The sequence below is a fragment of the Urocitellus parryii genome, chromosome 5 (assembly GCF_045843805.1).
Source record: "Urocitellus parryii isolate mUroPar1 chromosome 5, mUroPar1.hap1, whole genome shotgun sequence".
NCBI classification, from domain to species: domain Eukaryota; kingdom Metazoa; phylum Chordata; class Mammalia; order Rodentia; family Sciuridae; genus Urocitellus; species Urocitellus parryii.
The window spans coordinates 44,054,419-44,076,270 of record NC_135535.1 but is presented as its reverse complement, the minus strand read 5'-3'; the positions used below and the strand labels follow the sequence as shown (position 1 = coordinate 44,076,270).

The 21,852-nt window shown below is 33.5% G+C and overlaps 1 pseudogene; it reads left to right on the top strand.

Moving 5' to 3' along the window:
- The first annotated feature begins 4,961 nt into the window (after positions 1 to 4,961).
- Positions 4,962 to 21,852, top strand: part of LOC113181227 (small ribosomal subunit protein uS2 pseudogene) — a 128,173-nt pseudogene continuing 111,282 nt past the window's right edge.

Genomic DNA, 21,852 nt, shown 5'->3' with positions numbered 1-21,852 from the left:
AAAACTACAATAATAGCATGAAATAATAGTACATGAAATTCCTGGCTTTGGATCAAATATTTGTCCTCAAATAAATCAAAGCTCCAAGGGTAAAATTCTGATGAATTTCTAGAAACCTATGTCAAATGTCAGACCAGAATCACTACCTCAGAGTAATAATTTTCCAGTATACAGGTGAGAGCTTATTAAATGATAAATGTACTATCTCCTTTGCCCAAAGAGATCAACATAAAATGTATTCCCTACATTTAAGGATCATGCCAACAGAGGGGAACAAGGGAGGAGATAACACAGAACCATAATAAATCCAAAATACATTATATTTAGTTTCCAGTGTCCTCAATTGCTTTTTCCCCCTACCTAATGTTACTAATAATGCTTTTCTAAAGCTAATTTTGAAATTAATTGACATTAATTTGGCACATACTCTGAAGTGGCTCAGAATGGGCTGGATGACAAGATGGGAAACATTCATGTATCTGGCAATTATTCTCATTAATCCTTAAAACAGAAGAAAGCTTTTAAAATGTATGTAATAACAGTGGCAGATCTAGGGTTTATGGTACCTGAAGTTTATGTAACTTTGAAGACTCTTTTTAAGTTAAAAAGAAATACAAATTTGAAAGCATTAAATTAGGTAAAAAAAGCGAAACTTAATTGAAAGTGGTTAAATTCCTAACTGTTGAAATTTTATAATAACTTAGGGATATATTTCTAGAATCCTCTGAAGGAACCAGTACAAATGAGAGGCCTCAAGATTGAGCTTCACTGTAAACATTCTATGAGTCTGCAGGCAGTTTGAAAAGTACTTCTAAGCCTAACCAAACATGGAGATGACTCCTGGGATGTTATCTGGCTAGTGGTCAGTGAGGAAGTTTTGAGATTGGAGATTCTGACAGGAAGAGGAGAGGTTGTTCACAATTGACTAGGTCCTCTAACAGGACACAACAGAATTAAGGGTTTACTATTTAAAAAATAATATATGAAACCCTAGAAACCTCATACACAAAACTATTCAAAAAATATTCAAAAAATTTATTCAAGAAGAAGTGGTATTGTTCAGTCTAGGCATGAGAATTTCTGGAAGTGTTGCTGAGAATGCTTCTCACTGGCAAGGGTCAATAGTTTAAAAGATAAGAGTGTAGAAGAACAGGAGAGAGCTTCCTGGTGGGGCCCAAATTCTCAGCTTTAATGCATATGTCCTTCAAATCAAGGCAACAGGGGTTAACACTCAATGATTAAGTTTCCAGAAACATTTTTTATCCTTACAGAGTTGAATTACACAGACCAATATATATATATATATATATATATATATATATATATATATATATATTTTAACTAGCATTCAATAATCTTTTAACCCCTGGCTTACTAAAGTTAATAGCCAATTACTGGAATTTAACTATGGTTTCTCTTTCTGTCTGATTCTATCTCAAACACATGCCATGTTTTCCATTAGAAAGCAAACATATTGTCATTTAGGAAGGAAACATGCTGGGACTTTATGTGGCTCAGAGAATATTCCCGGTGTATGATTGTTCATTTAGCCACTTCACCATCTAACTCCATCAGCACCATTCAGAAAAGGGAAGGGTAGGGTACAGATTTTTTTTAAATTTTTATTTGTTTTAATTAATTATACATGACAGTAGAATGCACTTATATACTTTGATATATCATACATAGATGGGATATAATTTCTCATTTTTCTGAGTATACAAATTGTAGAATCATATTGGTCATGTGGTCACATATACACATAGAGTAATAAAATCTGTTTCATTCTATTATATTTCTTATCCCCATACATCCCCTGCCTTCCCCTCCTTTCACTTCCCTCTACCTAATCTAAGGTAATGCTATTTTTTTTGCCTTTATACATGTACTTTGTTTTTTTTTGTATCACAATTCTTAATACACATATTTACCACAATTTTTGTATCTGTTTATATATAAAGTATGCTGACACCCAATTCAAGTCTTCATACATGTACTTTGTATAATGATGTCCATCACATTCCACCATCCTTGCTAATCCCCTGCCTCCTCCCTTTCCCTCTCACCCTCTGCCCTATCTAGAATTCATCTATTCCTCCCATGCTCTCCCGCCAAAATACAGTTTTAGTCCATGATCCTTTCTTATTACTTTTGGCATCTCTTGGTCTTATTTATTACAGTCTCAGTCCAGTACTCCTTGATTACTCACATAATCTTTTATTTAAAAAACCATTAATTTGAATTATTTTTAATGTTCATCCCAGTATTGACTCATGCAATTTATGGAAAATTGAATGAAATGTGCAAATAATATGATGTGAATAAAGAACAAAATACCAATAATAAAAATAGGTTAGCTTACTAAGCATTTATATGCTAAATATGTGTTATAATTATGAGATGCTGAGATAATTATATTTCATTAAATAAAACTGTACATACTATCTCCTACTATGATTTTAGTAGATGGAAGAAACTAGATATTTATAAACCTGAATAACTTACTCAAAGTCAAACAATTATAAATACAAAATTCCCAACCCTTATATTCACTATAGGCTAAATATTGACATATACAATTAAATAACTTCATGAGTTAGTAAACAGTCTATTTATTTTTCTGCATGAAGAAACTGAAGTATAGAGAAGTAAATAACTTGCCCAAGTTGACATATCAACTAAGTGGCAGGCAGCCTCAAGACTCATACCAAGCTGTTTTGATCATAGAATTCACTCCTTTAATCATTACATTTTAATTTGCTTAATGAGAAAATAATATTAAGATTAGTTGATGAGTACAGTTCTTCCCTCAATAGGAAACAAAACAATCTCTCTGTTCTTATGACTCATATTGAAGGTGCTAAATAAGACTGATGCTGAGCATGAGTCTAAGCTGGAAAAAGATCTAACTCTGAAGAAATAATATGAAGCAAATTTCATTTGGCTGAAGTGTCAGACACAGCATAATATGTGGGAGATATTTGTTTAACAGTAGACGTGCATTTTTAAAAGGAAATCATGTAACTACAGACAAGAGGCATAGGATTATCTCAGTGAGTCAAGGAAAACAATTTGAAAAATTCAGCACTTTTAAATGATAAAAATATCTCAGCTATCTGGAAACATAAGGGACTTTCTTGACCTAATAAAGGGCCTCTACAAACAGCATATAGTATACATAAAACTTAGTAGAAAAAGTAAATACTTTCCTCCAAGATCAAAAAGAAAGCTAGGATGTCCACTCTTACCATTTATATTAAGCAATTTACTGGAGTTCCTAGAGCGTGTAATAAGCAACAAATAGAAGTGTGTGCTGTCCTGATTGGAATGACAAAAAAATGCTCTTCATTCTGATAACATGATTATCTATATAGATAATCCTCAGGAATGTGCAAATATTTTAGTAGAACTAGCCAATGGTTTTAGAAAATTTTCAGGATAAAAGATGAATACACACGAAACCATTTTATTTCTATTTATGAATAACAAACTATTAGAATTTAAAAAGATATCCCAATATTCAATCTGTAATAACTAAAAAGTATGAAATATTTAGAGAATTTTGATAAACATGTGCATGCCATATATAGGGAAAACAGCAAAACATTGCTAAGAGAAATCACACAAGACCTAAATAAATTCAGGATCAGAATATACTATGGAGGTTAAAAATTAGCATTGGAGGTCATTTTTTTTTGTTTCTCAAATTTATTTTAAATTCAACACAGTACCAATCAAAGCCTACTTTTAAAAAAGAATTTAGAAGCTAAATTATAAATTTATATGAAAATTCAACAAAATAAAAAATGACCAGAACAAATTTGAAAAATAAAAATGAGGGAACTTACACATTATTAGATATTCATATTTATTTTAAATTTAGTGCAATTAAGACAGTATTGGATTGAAAGAAAGAGAATCATGTAGATGATACAGAACAAAGACTAGAAATAAGCCCATATGTCTGGTCAATTAAATTGCCAAAAAATACCAAAAGAAGTCACTGCACAAATCATTATCTTTTCTAAAATATTAAGATATTAAATACTTTTACAGTTTCTTGCCAAAAAAAGTAACTGCAATAAGATAAAAGGTAACATCAGTAGATAAAATATTAACTTGAAATGGGAGAATATTTCTAAATGTGAGTGCTAAAATTATAAAACTCTAGGGGAAAATAGGTAAAATCATATTAGTGATTTTTAGGCTTGTCTAAGATATCTTAAATATGAATCATAGGATCATAATAAATAAATAGGATCATAAGAAGAGAAAAAAATAATCAAAATGACAATTTCAAGTGTTGCTGAAATGAGCAACTTGAACTCTTGACACATTACTGGTGAGAATGTAAAACAACATAACTATTTTGTAAAGTAGTTTGACAGTTTCTTAAAAACAAAACAAAACAAAACAAAAAAAATTACACCTATCCATAACCCAACCATTCAATTCCTACATATTTACCCAAGATAACTGTAAGCATATATTCACTCAAGACTTGCACACAATGCTTATAGAAGGTTTATCTGTATTAGCTAAGAACTGGAAACAACCTTACTGGCCATGAACAAGTGAATGGATTAACAAACTGCATCATATTTATGTAATGGAATTCTGCTCAATTGTATAAAGGAGCTAGCTAATAACACCTGAAATGTCACAGATAAATTTCTAAATAATTTTGTTAAATGAAATCTTCCAGACAAAAAGGAGTACATTTTGTGTGGATTCAAGTTATATGAAATTCTAGGAAGTACGAGCAAACTCTATAGTGACAGAAAGCAGACCAATAGGATGAATTGGGGAGGGAAAAGGGCTGATAAAGCAGCACAAGCAAAGTTATGGGTGACCCATATATTCATTGTTTTGATTGTGATTATGGTTTGAAGGATGCATGTATGTCAAAACAAAAAAAAAATCACATATATTAAGTATGTATAGTTTAATGGACAACAACTATGACTCAACCTGTGAAGAAAAATGAGGACAAGGTTGAGGAGGATGAAGAGGAGGAAGAGGCAAAAGAGAGGGAACTGCCTCAGCAGCAATGTTCACTGGATCATTGGCTTCAGTTGAGAAATTACCCTTATGTAAGATAAACTACTCTTTTTCATATAAATAGCTTGAGACTAATTTGCAAACCATATTACCTAAAGTTATCAAAGTGCCCTTAAAATGTCTATCAGGCTAAAATAACACTCTTATATGGATGGTTAATTGATTGCAAAAGACTGGTTAAATATTACAGGCAATATGGGTGTGGTTTGGGACCAGGGTAGGATTAAAAAAACTACTTTTGCTCTATATACTATATATATATATATTCTTTATGGTTTTGTTGGGAATGACTATTTGCATCACCTTATTGGATCCTTCTAATAGAAGGATCCAATAATATGAATTAAATCATATTATCACTGCTATTATTAACATTTGGTACAAAGAAAGAATGACTCAGCTATGACAAATCACTTGGCTAAGATTACTAAGCTTTGGTTTGTATCTTTTTATTTAAAATATGAGGCTTATTTCACACACACAAAAATCCTATGTATGTGCATGATGAAAGAATGGAAACCCACAATATTCAGTGTGCTCAACAGTAATAACTTTAAGTAAGGAATGGTTAGTGTGAGGAAAAGGCATTATGTATTCTTTCTATATGATGGGAATCTTAAACCAAACCTTGAAGTAACAGCTAGGAGTTAATAGGAGTTACATGGTATCTGGATCATTAAACAGAGGTTCATTAAATGCATGTCAAAAGGAAGATAATACAGCACACATATATACACACACACAAATAGTATGAGCAAAATCCAATGATACAGGAGGAAGGGTATATAAAATTTATCTGGTGGTGATAGTAAAATGCCTGGCTAATTTAAAAAGAAACATTGCTAAGTGGAAATGCTAGATTACTACCTCAGAGGTTTGGAAAGGTAAGTTTACAAATAAGGATTAGAGATACTTATATCCCCTTCTTAAATGCAGTCACTATTGCCTTAGGGTTAATGACCTACACATGGGAGTTCAACTTTCTAATTTTGTATACAGGCCATATTTTGTAATGACTATTGTTTTTGTCAGGTTTTTCGCCACTGTGACAAAAAGACCTTACCAGAACAATTATAGGGGAGAAAAAGGTTATTAGAGGGCTCACAGTTTCTGAAGTCGCCAGTCATAGAAGGTCGGCTATACTCTCAGGGCTCAAGGTGAGGCAGAACATTATGGCAGGAAGAGTGTGGCAGATGGAAGCAGCTAATATGGTGATCAGGAAGGAGGGAGAGAGAGAGGGAGAGAGGGGGAGAGGGGGAGAGGGAGAGAGTGGGAGAGGGAGAGGGAGAGGCAGAGAGCAAGGGAAGGAGGAAGGGGGGGAGGGGGAGGGGGAGGGAGAGGGAAAGGGAGAGGGGGGGAGAGAGAGAGAGAAAGACACTCCACTCTCCAGCTACAAAATATATACCCCATAGCCATTCACCCAATTAACCACTTCCTCCAGCCTCACCCCATCTGCCTCCAGTTACCACTCAGTTATTTCCACCAGGGATTAATTAACGGATTAGGTGAATTAAGGTCTGGAGCTTCTTGCATTGAGTCACATGTGATCTTTTGGGGAACATCACATCTAAACTATAACAACTGTGTAACAGTGGGTATGTATGTTACCTCTCCATGTCTCAGTAAAATAGGAATAATGATGGTGCTTTCTTCATTTTTTAAGGATTAAGGATGTCACTTATGTACACTTTTAATAAAGCAGACATTGGAACATGGCCTTATATGTAGGTTTACATTGACCAGTAGGAAAGAAAACAGTTTCCTAACACAATAAATTGTCATTAGATTGTGTGATACAACAATATTTGATCTGTCTTTTAATTGAAGTATCTATGTAAATATTAGCCTTTCTAGGGTTATTTTATTTATAGGTTCCTTTAATCTCTAAATGGGTTATTGGTGGTGCTGAAGTTTTTGGTGCCTATCATCATGTGAAAGCACACACATTACTGCTGTCAGACCAGTTTCAATACAAAATGTGATTTTTCACTAAGGTCTCTATAATTTAATATTGTCTAAGGTGTAAAAGCTAGTGATGTATAGCCGGGATTTTTGAGGTATTTTTATAGTTTAATTGGCCTTTTCTTTTCTTTTTTAGAATTCATTGCAGATTAAAGTAGGCATTATGGTTTCCATGGAACAAAAGAGTTATCTTCAAAACGTGTCACAACTGCCTTAGGAGAGCTGGTAATCAGAAGCTGCTAATAAGGGCTTGCTAATAAGCAGCTCAAAAGTACCTCAAAATAACCCTACCCTGAGCTTCTCCATTCCCCAGTCCAACCTCACACATCAAAGGGAATGAATAGAGAGGAGAATTGCATATTGATTATTACCTGCGTTTTTGTTGTAGGGATCTTTTGTTGTGCACAGTTTGAGAAGCTTAATATGTATGAAAGAAGGAAAATAGCTTAAGTGTAATGAAATGTGTAATAGCATCCTATTATTAATGGAATGTCTCTATCTTTGCCTCATGGGCTGTAAAAGCTGGGGTAATGCTTTTATTCTTTTCCTTTTTTCTTTGGAGCATAAACCTGAATTCAAAGAGGCCTAGGTAGACTTATTTGTAGAATCCAGAATGTGGGGATGCTTTCCAACTGAAATCACATCTGTAATGATAAGGTTAGTGACAAGCCTTCCTAGTCAAGATCTTAAGATGAGAAATATTAAAATGAAGTGACTATTTCATGAATACTAGTTATGGACTTCCAATAATTATTTCTGTCTCCATTTTCCTTCAAGAAAATCACATTTCCATCCATTTTTAGTGGTGTATTTTGGATGAGGTTCCACATCTCTTTTACAAGAAAAGACTTATCTGAATAATATCTGTTACAATCAAGCCATTTTATAATTCTGACTTCTATAACTGTATCAAACTGCTGATATTATCAATTAGAGTCAATTGGAAACAAGAACATTTTCTTGAATTTTAGGGAAGGAAAATTTCCTCTTACTGTTGGAAAAGATATAAGAGGTTTTGAGATCTGGAACTTCTGCATTCATTCTCTTTTAATTATTATTAAAAGAGAACCTTATGAGAACTGAGTTAATTTAAAGGAAAAATGGGAAGAAAATTTACTTGATTAAATTTACCACATTTCAGCTTTCATATATCTCTAGAGAATTTGTAAGGGGATAAATATTTATATTTTTAAAATTCTACATGAAAAGTTATAATTATATATTACCATTCACTTTTGTAAGATGAAAAGAAACTAGTTATTTATCTGTACTTTTTGCTAAAATATAAAGGAAATATTATATTATAAATCTAATTATAGATATTACTTAAGTTAAAAAAAATCCTAGTGTGTTTAGTGAATCTATTTATGATGTTTAATTGATGTTGTTGTTATTGCTGCTTTAAAACCCTTTTTCTTAAGAACATTTCTGGATGTTTTCGGAATATAAGAATCAAATGTATGTATAAAATCAAGTCTATAACAAATATTTTGTAAGTCTAATGTCCAACTGTTGTCTTATGGTTTTTAAAATTTTAAATCTCAAGTCACTATATCTGAAAGAGTAAGTAGCATTAAAGTGTAAATTTTTAAGCTAGATTTTTAGAGGATTGATGGTGATTCAGTTATATATTTGTCACATATTTTAATACATTATGCAAATCTTTTTAATTTCTTTTTAAAAATCAATCATTAGTATGGGTATATGATTTATAAAAGTGTAAATATCTCTTTGGTTAAAATCCAAATTAGAGGCAACTTAAGTTAATTATATAGCAAGGCCTTTGCACTGCACTTTTAAAATAAATTATTGAGTTTCAGTACCAAAAGTGGCAAAGTGGATTGAATTGGAATAATCAGTCCAAAGTTAACAATGATAATGGGGAAAAGTTTAGAAGGTAGTACATGGCTATTCAAATCTGAAAGAAACTGCAAGATTGTCAGTCTTCCACAGTGTGTGTCAATCAGATGTACATGTCTTCCCCAGCTGGTATTTCCAGTCATCTAAAAATAGAGGGTAAAATCGAAGTAGAAAGTTGCCAAGCTATCCCAGCTTAAGATTCATAAAACAGAATTTTAAGTAACCAGAGTACGATAGAAATTAACTACAGGATGCTAAAGAAAGAAAGAAAAACTTAGAAGATGGGGAGATTTCCCTTTTTCTTGGATAGGCAGAATTAATATTGTCAAAATGATCATTCTACCAAAAGCACTGAACAGATTTAATGCAATTCAAATCAAAATACCAATAACATTCCTCAGGGAGATAGGAAAAGCAATCATGCAATTCATCTGGAAAAACATAAGGGACACAGAATAGTCAAAGCAAGGTAAGAAGAGTAAACCAGATGACATCACTATACCAGACCTTAAACTATACCACCCAGCAATAGTAATAACAAAAACAGCGTGGTATTGGCACTCAAATAGACTTGTAGATCAATGGTACAGAATAGAGGACACAGAGTCAAACCCACATAAATACAGTTATCTCACACTAGACAGAGGTGCCAAAAACACGTAATGGAGAAAAGATAGCATCTTCAATAAAGGGTGCTGGGAAAATTCAAAATCCATATGCAGCAAAATGAAATTAAACCCCTATCTCTCACCATGCACAAAACTCTACTCAAAGTGGATGGAGGACCTAGGAACTGGCCCAGAGGCCCAGGGCCTAATAGAAGAAAAAGTAGGCCCAAATCTTCATCAGATCAGATCAGATTAGGCGACAACTTCTTTAACAAAACTCCTACAGTACAAGAAATAAAATCAATAATCAATAAATGGGATGGATTTCAACTGAAAAGCTGCTTCTCAGCAAAAGAAATAATCAGTGAGGTGAAGAGAGAGCCTACAGATTGAAATCAAATTTTTACTACACGCACATCAGATAGAGTGCCAATCTCTAGGATATATAGACAACACCAAAAAACAAAACAAAATAAAACAAAATAAAACAAATAACCCAATCAATAAATGGGCCAAGTATCTGAACAGACACTTCTCAGATGATGATATATAATCAATCAACAAACATATGAAAAAAAATGTTCAATGTCTCCAGTAATTAGAAAAATGCAAATCAAAACTGCTCTAAGGGGCTGGGGATGTGGCTCAAGTGGTATCGCGCTTGCCTGGCATGCCCGGGGCTCTGGTTCCATATAAAAATAAAATAAAGATGTTGTGTCCACCAAAAACTAAAAAATAAATATTAAAGAATTCTCTCTCTCTCTCTCTCTCTCTCTCTCTCAAAACAAAAACAAACAAAAAACTACTCTAAGATTTCATCTCACTCCAGTTGGAATGGCAGCTATTAAGAATACAAACAACAATAATTGTTGGTGAGAATGTGGGGAAAAATGCACACTCATACATTGCTGGTGGGACTGCAAATTGTTGCAGCCAATCTGGAAAGCAGTATAGAGACTCCTTGGAAAACTGGGAATGTAACCACTATTTGACCCAGCTATCCCACTCCTTAAAAGGACTTAAAACCAGCATACTACAGGTACCCAGCCACTTCAATGTTTATAGCAGCACAATTCACAATAGCTAAACTATGGAACCAACCTAGATGCCCTTCAATAGATGAATGGATTATAAAATGTGGCATATATACACAATAGACTATTACTCAGCAATAAAAGAGAATAAAATCAAGGCAGTTACAGGTCAATGGATGGAGCTGGAGAATATCATGCTAAGTGAAGCAAGCCAATCCCCAAAAAAACAAAGACCAAATTTTTTCTCTGACATGTGGAAGCTGAGGTTGGGGTGGGGAGCATGGGAGGAATTAAGAAACTTTAGATAGGGCAAAGGGGAGAGAGGGGAAGGTTGGGAGTATGGAAGTAGGAAAGATGGTGGAATGAAATGGACATAATCATCCTAAATACATGTATGAAGGCACGGATGATGTGACTTTACTTTGGTACAACCCAAGCATGAAAATCTGTGCTCTATATGTGTACTATGAATTGAAATGCATTCTGATATCATGTATAACAAATTAGAATAAATACATAAATTTAAAAAAAAATAAGAATATTTTAAAAATTAAGCATGTAAATCCTAAAAAGGAGAAAAAATAAGCAGGATCTCCCCTAAAATATATATCTATAATTTCTCTTAAAGCCATGATTTACTTCTAAACTGCACTTGAAAGTGAGAGATTACAAAGAATGAAATGGAGAAATTAAACAAAAAATGGAGGACTGAAAGATTGAGATTACTGCTTCTAACAAAGTCTGAGTAGGGAGGGAACAGAGTTTTGAGTGAGAGTCCAATCAAATTAGATTAAATGGTTGTTAAAATGTGGAGCTTTCCAGCGTAAAACCAAACTTCCACAAGCTCAAAGTGTTATGTCCAGTAATGAATCCATCTGATTACAAAAAAAGAAAAAAAAATCAAAGAATGTACAAGAAGAGAACAGCAGGCAGAAACTCTACAAAGTGTCACCCATAACCCCAGTGTACAACAAAAATTTGTGAAGTGTTCTAATGTGTAAGTTAGTATTCAGGAAGAAAGAAAAAAAGTAAGAAAAGAAAAAAAAACTTTAGATAAACTGAAAAAGGGATAACCTAGATGTGGAACTAGAAAATAATGTAAAAACAGATATTATAAATATATTCAAGGACTTGAAGAAAAACATGGCTATATTAACTGAATATCATGAAAAAAATCAATAATGGTAAACCAAAAGGTAATTCTAGAGTATGAAATTGTAATATCTCACAATAGAAAGTTTCTGGGTAGATTTTATAGCACATATAAAGAAAGGGAAGAAAAATGGATTGTTGGTTTTGAAGATAGATTAGTAAAAACTATTCTATGTTAAGAACTAGAGAAAAATGACTTTGAAAAGTGAAAAGGTCCCCAGAGACTTATAAAGCAATATGAAATGTTCTAAAATATATGGAATTGAGTCCAGGAAAGAGATTAGTGAAGAATCACACATTATTTTTTATCAATTGTGATGAAAAGCACCAAATTATAAGTCTAAAGAACAAGGAAGTCATAAACAAGATTAATAAGAGCCACACCTACTAAAACTTCTGGAATGCAAAAACAAGACACATCTTGAAAAAAAAACAGGTCAAACAAGACATTATAAGTACAAGCTATGAGTAAAGACTGTTCCATCCTGGTTTCTATTTAATAAAATAGCTTTAACACACATGAAGCAAAATCCAAAGGAAACAAAGTTAAAAGTACACGTACCCAAATTAATATTTGAAAATTTTAATACATCTTTTATAGAAATTGATAGAGCACCAAGATGAAAACAATCAGCAATGACAGCATCAACCAACCATTTAATTCTTTCTTAAGAACACTACACTTAACACTGGCACCTAAAATATATCTCAATCAATACAGAAAACTGATGAGCTATAAAAATATTTATGATTGTGAAATAATTAAATTAAAATTAGTATCAAAATGTGTAGAAATTCCATAAATATTTGTATATAAAATAAATTATTTCTAAATATATCAGAATGTAGAGAAGACGAAATTATAAGTTAGAAAAGCTTTCTAACTGATAATGACAAAACAGCATCAGATCTGTGACTGCTAGAGCAGTACTTTGAAAGGATCTATTTTTGCACGCTTCTGTTAAAGGTATCTTAATAAAAGATTTAACTTTCCATCTTAAAAGCTAAAGAAAACCACATTAAACCAAGAAAATAGATAAATGGAGTGGAATAATATAAACAAGAATATAAACCAATGAGGTGGAAAGAGAAATAGATGTAGTTAACATATTCAAGATTTTGTTCCTTAGCAAATATAATAGAATCAATGAAATAGTTGCAAGATTTCTCAAGAAAATAAACCTGAAAATTCCAAACAATAACTTGACATTACTATAACTCCTGCAGAATTTAAAACAAAGAACATTTTATGAATGAATTCATATGAATAATTGGCAGAATGCATATTCTCTATAAATAACAACTTACCAAAACTGACAAAAAACAGAAAATCTGAAGACCTTCATATCAATGAAATACATCATCAAACATCTGTCACAAAGAAAATTCTAGGACATGGAGTTAGATATTCAAGTAAGGAACAATACTGATTATATGTAAAGTCTCTTCCAAAGAAGAGGAAAAAAAACTTTGTAATTCATTTTATGAGGAAAGCATAATAACAAAAATCAAAGCTTAACATTGATATTATTGGAACATTACATTTGAGGTCAGTATCTGCATGAAAATAGATTAAAAAACACTCAACAAAACCTTTGCGCACAAAATGTATCAGACCCAATATATTCTAGACAAATGAGTATTATCTCAATAATACAGCATTTAAACACTTAAAACCGATCCAGGCAAATTAGCACATTAATTGAATAAAGTAAAAAATATATATAAGATCATCTAAATACATACATAACAAAATCTCTCAGAAAATATAGATAGAAGTCAAGTTCCTAGTTCTGATGAATAGCATCTTAGTTGTGCAATAACAAACAGTTTCTCATTAAATTTCCCAAATGAAAAAGAGATATCTATGCTCACCACTTCTATTTAGCTTTACATTAAATGACCAAACAATGCAGTAAAAGGAGAAGGCACAAATATTGCAAAGGAAGAAAGTAAATTGTTATTTATTTCCAAAGGACACAATTACTTATATAGACAATCCAAAGGAATTTGCAAAGGTACTACTATGAATAACAGGTAAATATAGGAAGACCACAGCTCAAAAATTTTAAAGTAATTATATTTTTATGTGCTGATGTAAACTAAATTAATTTAAAACATTTATTAGTGGAAACACCAAAATACATAAAGATAAATTTAATAATAGTTAAGCAGCCATCTAAACTTCTAAACTAAGAAATTGCTACTTTGAAATTAAAGATGATTTAAATGAAGCGATGTAACATACACATGAATTAAACAAATTAATATTGCTAAGATTTCATTTGATCTAAAAAGATGAAATTTGTTTGAAGTAAAAATTCCAACAAGATTTCTTGTAGTAATTGATGAGTTGTAACTAAAATGTATATATGGATTTTAAAATATATTGAACAGTCAAAATAATTGAGTAAAAATAAGTCAATTCACATCATTTGATTCTAAAACTTAATATTTTGCTATAAAGTTACTATAAACAAAACAATATGTTTTTTAAGTCTTGATAGGCAACTAAATCAATGAAATAAAAAGTACAGGAGCATGTGTGAAGCCAGTTGTTTTTTGACAAGAGACAGAAGCAAATCAACTAAGAAAAAAGACTATTTTCCAAAAATGCATATAGACCTACTAAATACCCACAATTTGACACAGGATTTGAATCAGCCAGATAAATAAATAATGCAAAGCAATAATTTAAAAAATTCCAGTTTAAAATAATTAGACAAGAGACCTGAACAGACACTTATTAGTGATATGCAGACAAGTAATGTACATTTAAAAAGATATCAACATAATTATCAGATTAAAACTATAGTGAACTATAATTTGAAACCTTCTACAATTGCTAAAACCTAAATGACTGACAACACTAAATGTTAATGTAGAAGTGGAGCTATTGGAACTCTCAAGCACTGTTGTTGGGAATGTGAAATGGAACATACACATTGCTACTTTAAAATTGACCCTCCCCCCAACTGGAGAAGAAACAGTGCTTTACACTGAGTACATCCTCAGCCCTGTGAAGTTGTTTTTTTCCCTTTTAATTTTTCCATTTGAGATGGAGTATCATTAAAATAGCTGACACTGGCATGAATGTGCATTCCTCCTGCTTCAGCTTAGATGGAATTACCTGCATGTTCCACTGAATGTACACCTATCCATGATATCCATCAGTTCCACTTTATATACTTACTTCAAAGAAATTTTTTATTTTAAAACAAAATTGGTGTTAATTTATTTGGACCTTTATTTTGTTCATTTATATGTGGTGCAGAGAATCGAACCCAGTGCCTCACACATGCTAGGCAAGCATTCTACCACTGAGCCACAACTCCAGCCCTTAAAAGAAATTTTTTAGAGAAATATACATCCATAGGAAGGAGAGAACAAGATGGTGGTGAAATACGACACTCCCACGAAGAAATATCAACTTGAAAAGTTATTCTGACATTAAACTACTATACAACAGCTTTAAAGAAACCAGGTAATAGACAGAGACCACAGTATCTGCTTTTAGCACAGTAAAAAGAAAAAGATACTTTAAAGAAGGGAGAATGAAGAGTTGTCCTCAACACCCTCCTCTGAATTTAAGCAATGCAGAATGGAGAGAGATACCTCTTTTTTGTTGTAGGGGACAGAAATTAAGTACAGTTCTCAGTCTTAAAATGCAATACCAAAAATGCCACACTGAAACCCACTATTCAGCAGAACCCCATGGCTCCTGTCCTCAAGTCACTTCCTTCAGATAGACGAACCTCCGAATCCAAGTTAGCCGGGTTGATAAGAAACTGCCTCTACCACCCATCCCCAAACCCTGGGAAGAAGAGCTTGGAGCAAAGCTGCATCTCCTGGATCAAAAAGAAAGAAGTAAGTATAAGACTGTCCTAGAACTCAGTGGGGGACCTGTGCAATCCAGCACTGGACTAATCCCACTGGTATCTGTACCCAGGTTAGTGCCCATACATGAAGTCACTGGGCCTACCCCATGCTAGGTAAAGGTCAATGGTCCCAGTTGGTCAGATTTCTATTCCAGCCAACATTACCTGTGACTGGTTGTTTTTGTTTTGGATCAGGTATATACCACAGCCACAGACGACCCATAGCAGCGTGCGCCTTGGTCTTGTACTGATCTTGGTGGGTTGTAAATTTTGGGCATTGCAGTGTTGGTAGCTACAGGACTATCCTTCTCAACCCTCTCCCAAGCTTAAGGAGTACAACATGGAGAAAACACTTGTCCTTTTGGTGGGAAAAATGATGTAGGAGAAAGAAGGAGATTGGTATCAAGTTGTCACCTAGGAACCTGGGGCCGTTCCCTCCACAGTGGGGCACAGAGCTAGGTGTAATCTCACAGTGCCAGTGCCTGCCCATCGGACTTGTGAGTCTTGTGAGAATGAGCATCCACTTTTAGACACTCCCCTAGTGCATTCTGAAGAATACACCAACTGCATGTTAGGGATAAACTTGGGCTTGGGGGGCCCTCTAGTGCTAAAATGGTGAACACAACAATGGCAGACTTGGGGCAAGTCTGGTGTTGGGGTGCCAACTAGTCCTAAAATAGTGGAAGTCACCACAGACTCAGAGGAAACAAGAAGCCTACTTAGAATCTGGAAGGACAGGAACAAAGACAGATTATGAAGGTTACAATAAATACCTAATCCTTCAATGTGCACACTACATTGCACACAAACTGAGAAATTTCAGTATGCATTGACAACCTTACACATCAATATCAAGAAATCTCAATGAACTATGACTTAACCAAACAGACAAAATAAATGCCAGAAACTAAGTATTTAGCAACTGATATGTACAAACCCTCGCACAGAGAATCCGAAACAGCTGTTTTAAAGAAACTCAATAAACTTCAAGAAAATACAGAGAAATGATTCAGTACTCTATCAGAAAAAACACAACAGAGATATTGAAGTAATTATGGAAAGCAAACAGAAATCTTTGAACTGAAAAGCACATGAAGAAAATGTAAAATGTGATAAAATGCAACAATATCAGAATAGATCAAACACAAACTCAAAGAAAGATTACTTGAAAATACACAGAGGAGAAACAAATTGAGGAAAATAGAGAAATCTTGGGGCATCATTAAAAGAGCAAATACTGTGGTTATAGTGGCTCAAGAAGGACTATCAAATTCTAATGGTATAGAATGCTTATTAAAAGAAATAAAATAATCCTAGCAAATACAGAGAAGGATAGTAAACCTTCAGGTATAGGAAGGTCAAAGGTCGCCAGTCAAATTCAATTCAATGCAACCGAGTATATTATAGTGAAGTCTTTACTGGTGAAAAACAAAGAAAGGATTATCAAAGCAGCAAGAGAAAAGCACATAATAAGAATTTTCTAATTTTCTTGATGGCAACTTCTCAGGAGAAATGTTTCAGGTCATGAGGGAAAGGAATAAAAATTTCACAGTGCTAAAGGAAAAAGAAGACTCTCAACCCGAAATACTGTATCCAACAATGCTATCCTTTAGAAATGAAAGCTATAAAGACATCCCAGACAAACAAAAACTGAGAGAATTTATTACCACCAGGCATGTCCTACGAGACATACTAGAGGGAGTTCTTCAAACTGAATGAATGAGATGCTAACAAGAAGAACTCAAAAGATACAAAACTCCCTGGTTAGAGTAACTATAGGAAAAAATTCAGAATGCTCTAATATTCTACATGTAACACAGAAATCACTCATATCTTTAGTATACAAACTAAAAAAATGAAACAATGAAAATAATAAAGTAATACATCAATATTATTAGATAGGTCTCTGTGTTAGCTATCTCACTATGTGACAAAAATATCTGAGAAAATAATTTGGAGGAGGAATTATTTACTTCAGTTCAGGGTTTCAGAAGTTTTGGCCCATACTTGACAAAATCCATTGTTCCTGGGCATGTGGTGATGCAGAAGGATGTGCCAGAGCAAAGATGTTCACCTCTAGGTGACCTGTAAACAGAGAGATAAAGAGAGAAAGCAAGAGTTGAGGACAAGATATACACTTCCAAGACATACTCCCCAGTGATCCACTTCCTCCAACTAGGCCTGATCTCCTACAGTTTCTCAAATTATTCCAAAAAATGGAAGAGGAGGAAACCCTTCCAACTCATTCTATGATGCCAGCATTATTATTAAAACAAACAACAAAAAAACAGAGAAGGACAAGACAACAAGAATAAAACAAAATATCTGAAGGCCACATCCTGAATGGATGAATAGAGACACCAAAATACTCAATGAAATATAGCAAACAAAATCTAATATCCCATTAAAACATTACTCATTGTGATCAAGTAGGATTCATCCCAAGGATGCAAGGATGATTAAACATTCATCAATCAAAAAATGGGAGTGATAGATCATGAACAAAATGAAGGGCAAAAACATATGATCATCAGAAGAGATGCAGAAAAATCATTGGAAAAAGCTCAGGGATCCTTCATGATTAAACTCTGAACAAAACAGGTATAGAAAGAATACTCCTCTACATAATAAAGTCCATATAAACAAGCCAACAGCTAACATAATACTGAATGGGGGCAAACTGTAAGCTCTGTCTGTAATTTCTAGAATAAGGCAAGGATACCCACTTTAAATATTTTTATAAAAAGTCCCAGGAACTATGTTGAACAGAAGTGGTGAGAGAGGGCATCCCTGTCTTGTACCAGATCTTAGGGGGAATGCCTTCAATTTTTCTCCATTCAGAATGATGCTGGCCTGTGGCTTATCATAGATTGCTTTTACAATGTTGAGGTATGATCCAGTTATCCCTAATTTTTCTAGAGTTTTGAACATAAAGGGATGCTGTACTTTGTCGAATGCTTTTTCTGCATCTATCGAGATGATCATATGGTTCTTATTTTTAAGTCTATTGATGTGGTGGATAACATTTATTGATTTCCGTATATTGAACCAACCTTGCATACCAGGGATGAATCCTACTTGATCATGGTGTATAATTTTTTTGATATGTATTCGAATCCGATTCGCCAGAATTTTATTGAGAATTTTTGCATCAAGGTTCATTAGAGATATTGGTCTGTAGTTTTCTTTCTTTGAGGTGTCTTTGTCTGGTTTCGGAATCAGGGTGATGTTAGCCTCGTAGAATGAATTTGGAAGTTCTCCCTCTTTTTCTATTTCCTGAAATAGCTTGAAAAGTATTGGTGTTAGTTCCTCTTTAAAGGTTTTGTAAAACTCTGCTGTATACCCGTCCGGTCCTGGGCTTTTCTTAGTTGGTAATCTTTTGATGGTTTCTTCTATTTCCTCTATTGTTATTGGTCTGTTTAGGTTGTCTATATCCTCCTGACTCAATCTGGGCAGATCATAAGACTTAAGGAATTTATCTATGCCTTCAGTATCTTCTATTTTATTGGAGACCAGCCTAGATGCCCTTCAATAGATGAATGGATAAAAAAAATGTGGCATTTATATACTATGGAGTATTACTCTGCATTAAAAAATGACAAAATCATAGAATTTGGAGGGAAATGGATGGCATTAGAGCAGATTATGCTAAGTGAAGCTAGTCAATCTTTAAAAAACAAATACCAAATGACTCCTTTGATATAAGGGGAGTAAACAAGGACAGGGTAGGGACGAAGAGCTTGAGAAGAAGATCTACATTAAACAGGGATGAGAGGTGGGAGGGAAAGGGAGTGAGAAGGGAAAGTGCATGGAAATGGAAGGCGATCCTCAGGGTTATACAAAATGTCATATAAGAGGAAAGGAGGGGTAAGACAAGATAATACAAATGGAAGAAATGATTTACAGTAGAAGGGGTAGAGAGAGAAAAGGGGAGGGGAGGGGAGGGGAGGGGAGGGGGGATAGTAGAGAATAGGACAGACAGCAGAATACATCAGACACTAGAAAGGCAATATGTCAATCAATGGAAGGGAAACTGATGTGATACAGCAATTTGTATACGGGGTAAAAGCGGGAGTTCATAATCCACGTGAATCAACCGTGTAATATGATGTATCAAGAACTATGTAATGTTATGAACGACCAATAAAAAAAAAAAAAGGAAAAAAAAAAAAAAAAAAAAAAGTCCCAGGAACAGAAATCAGGCAGGATAAAGAAATAAAAAAAAATACAAATTGAAAAAGAGGACATCAAATTGTCACTGTTTGCGGAAGATATTATCCTATATATAGAAAACCCCAAAGGCTCCACCTCAAAGTATGTATTAAAACAATAAATGAATTACAGAAATTTACAGGATAAAAAAATCAACATAGAAAATCAATAGTTTTGTAATAACCAATAGGGAATTTTCTGAAAAAGAAATGAAGAAAACAATCCTATTTACAATTGCCTCAAAATATATAAATAAATAAAATACTAGAAATTAATTTAACTGAAGACATGGACAATTTATACAATAAAACTATAATACATTGATGGAATAAATTGAAGAGAACACACACAAAAATGAAAAGGCGTTCCATATTCATGAATTAAGAAAATCAATATTGTTAAAATTTCCATATTACCCAAAGCAATCTACAAAATCATTGCAATTTATACCAAAATACTAATAATATCCTTCACAAAATTAGAAAAAAAAACTGTTAAGATTCATCTAATCCCCCCCCAACCCTAAATAATCAAAACAATCTTGAGCAAGAAGAATAAAGTGGAATTATGCTATCGTACTTCAAAACACTACAAAGCTATAGTAGATAAGATAGTGTGATATTGACATAAAAGTAGATACATAGATCAACATCACACACTAGAGAACCAAGAATAAAACCTATGCATCTACAGCCAACTGATCTTTGACAAAAGTGCTGAAGAACACACATTAGGGAAAGTAGAGTTTCTTCAATAATGTGGGGAAAAGTGGATGTTTACATGTGGGAACATGTGAGTAGACCCATCTCTCACAGCATGCAAAATCCCTCTCAAAATGGATTCAGACTTAAATATAAAACCTGAAACTGTAAAGCAACTAGAAAGGGCCAAGATTATGGTTTAGTGTTAAAGTGCTTGCCTGGTCTGCATGTGTGAAGCCCTTGGGTTCAATCCAGTACTATAAAAAGAAAGAAAGAGAGAGAAAGAGAGAGAGAGAGAGAGAGAGAGAGAGAGAGAGAGAGAGAGAGAGAGAGAAGAGAGAGAGAGAAAGAAGAAGAAAGAGGAGGAGGAGGAGGAGGAGGAGGAGGAGGAGAAGGAGGAGGAGAAGAAGAAAAAGAAGAAGAAGGAGGAGGAGGAGGAGGAGGAGGAGGAGGAGGAGGAGGAAAGAATGAAGAACGAGAGAAGCAAACAAACTAGAAGAAAATGGGATAAATGCTTCAGGACATTTAAATGGGCTTTTTTTTTTTTTTTTTTGGACAAAACCCTAGAAGCATAGGAAACAAAATCATAATAGATAAATGGAATTACATATAACTAAATTTCCTGTATAGCAATCCATCAATAGAATGAAGAGAAAACCTGAAGAAAGGAAGAAATTATTTGCAAACTATATATCTGACAGGGGATTAATGCCAAGGATATACAATGACTCAAACTATCAATGGCAAAATAAATAAATAATACAAAAATAGTAATTTGATTAAAATGGATAATATTCTCAGACATTTCTAGAAAAGAAAGGCATTTAAATTGCTAGCAAATATATAAAAATGCTCAACATCAGTAGTTATCAGGGCAATGCAAATCAAAACCAAAGTGCAGTATCACTTCTCTTCAATTAAAAGCACTATTATGAAAAAGAAAAAAAGTGCTAGACCGGATGTAGATTAGAAGGAACCCTGCACGCTATTGGTAAGAATGAGAATTAGTACAATCATTATGAATACCATACTAATTATGAAAGACCGTACAGTACAAATGTGTACTAAGCACTGTACTCATTATGAAAGAAAGTATGGAAGTTGCTCAAAAAAGTTAAAAATTGAACTACCATATGATCCAGCAATTCCACTACTAGAAAGGACTTACCCAGGACACTCATGAGTAGTTGAAGGGAAATGGAATAAGTTGGTCAAGGAGATTTCCATGGTAATTCCAGCACTATTCATAATAACCAAGAAATGCAAACACTCTAAATATTCATAAGCTGACAAATGGAGATAGAAAATATTTACACATAATAAAATAATATGCAGCCATGAAAAGAAGAAATTCTGTCATTATGGTGGGACTGAAGGTCATTAT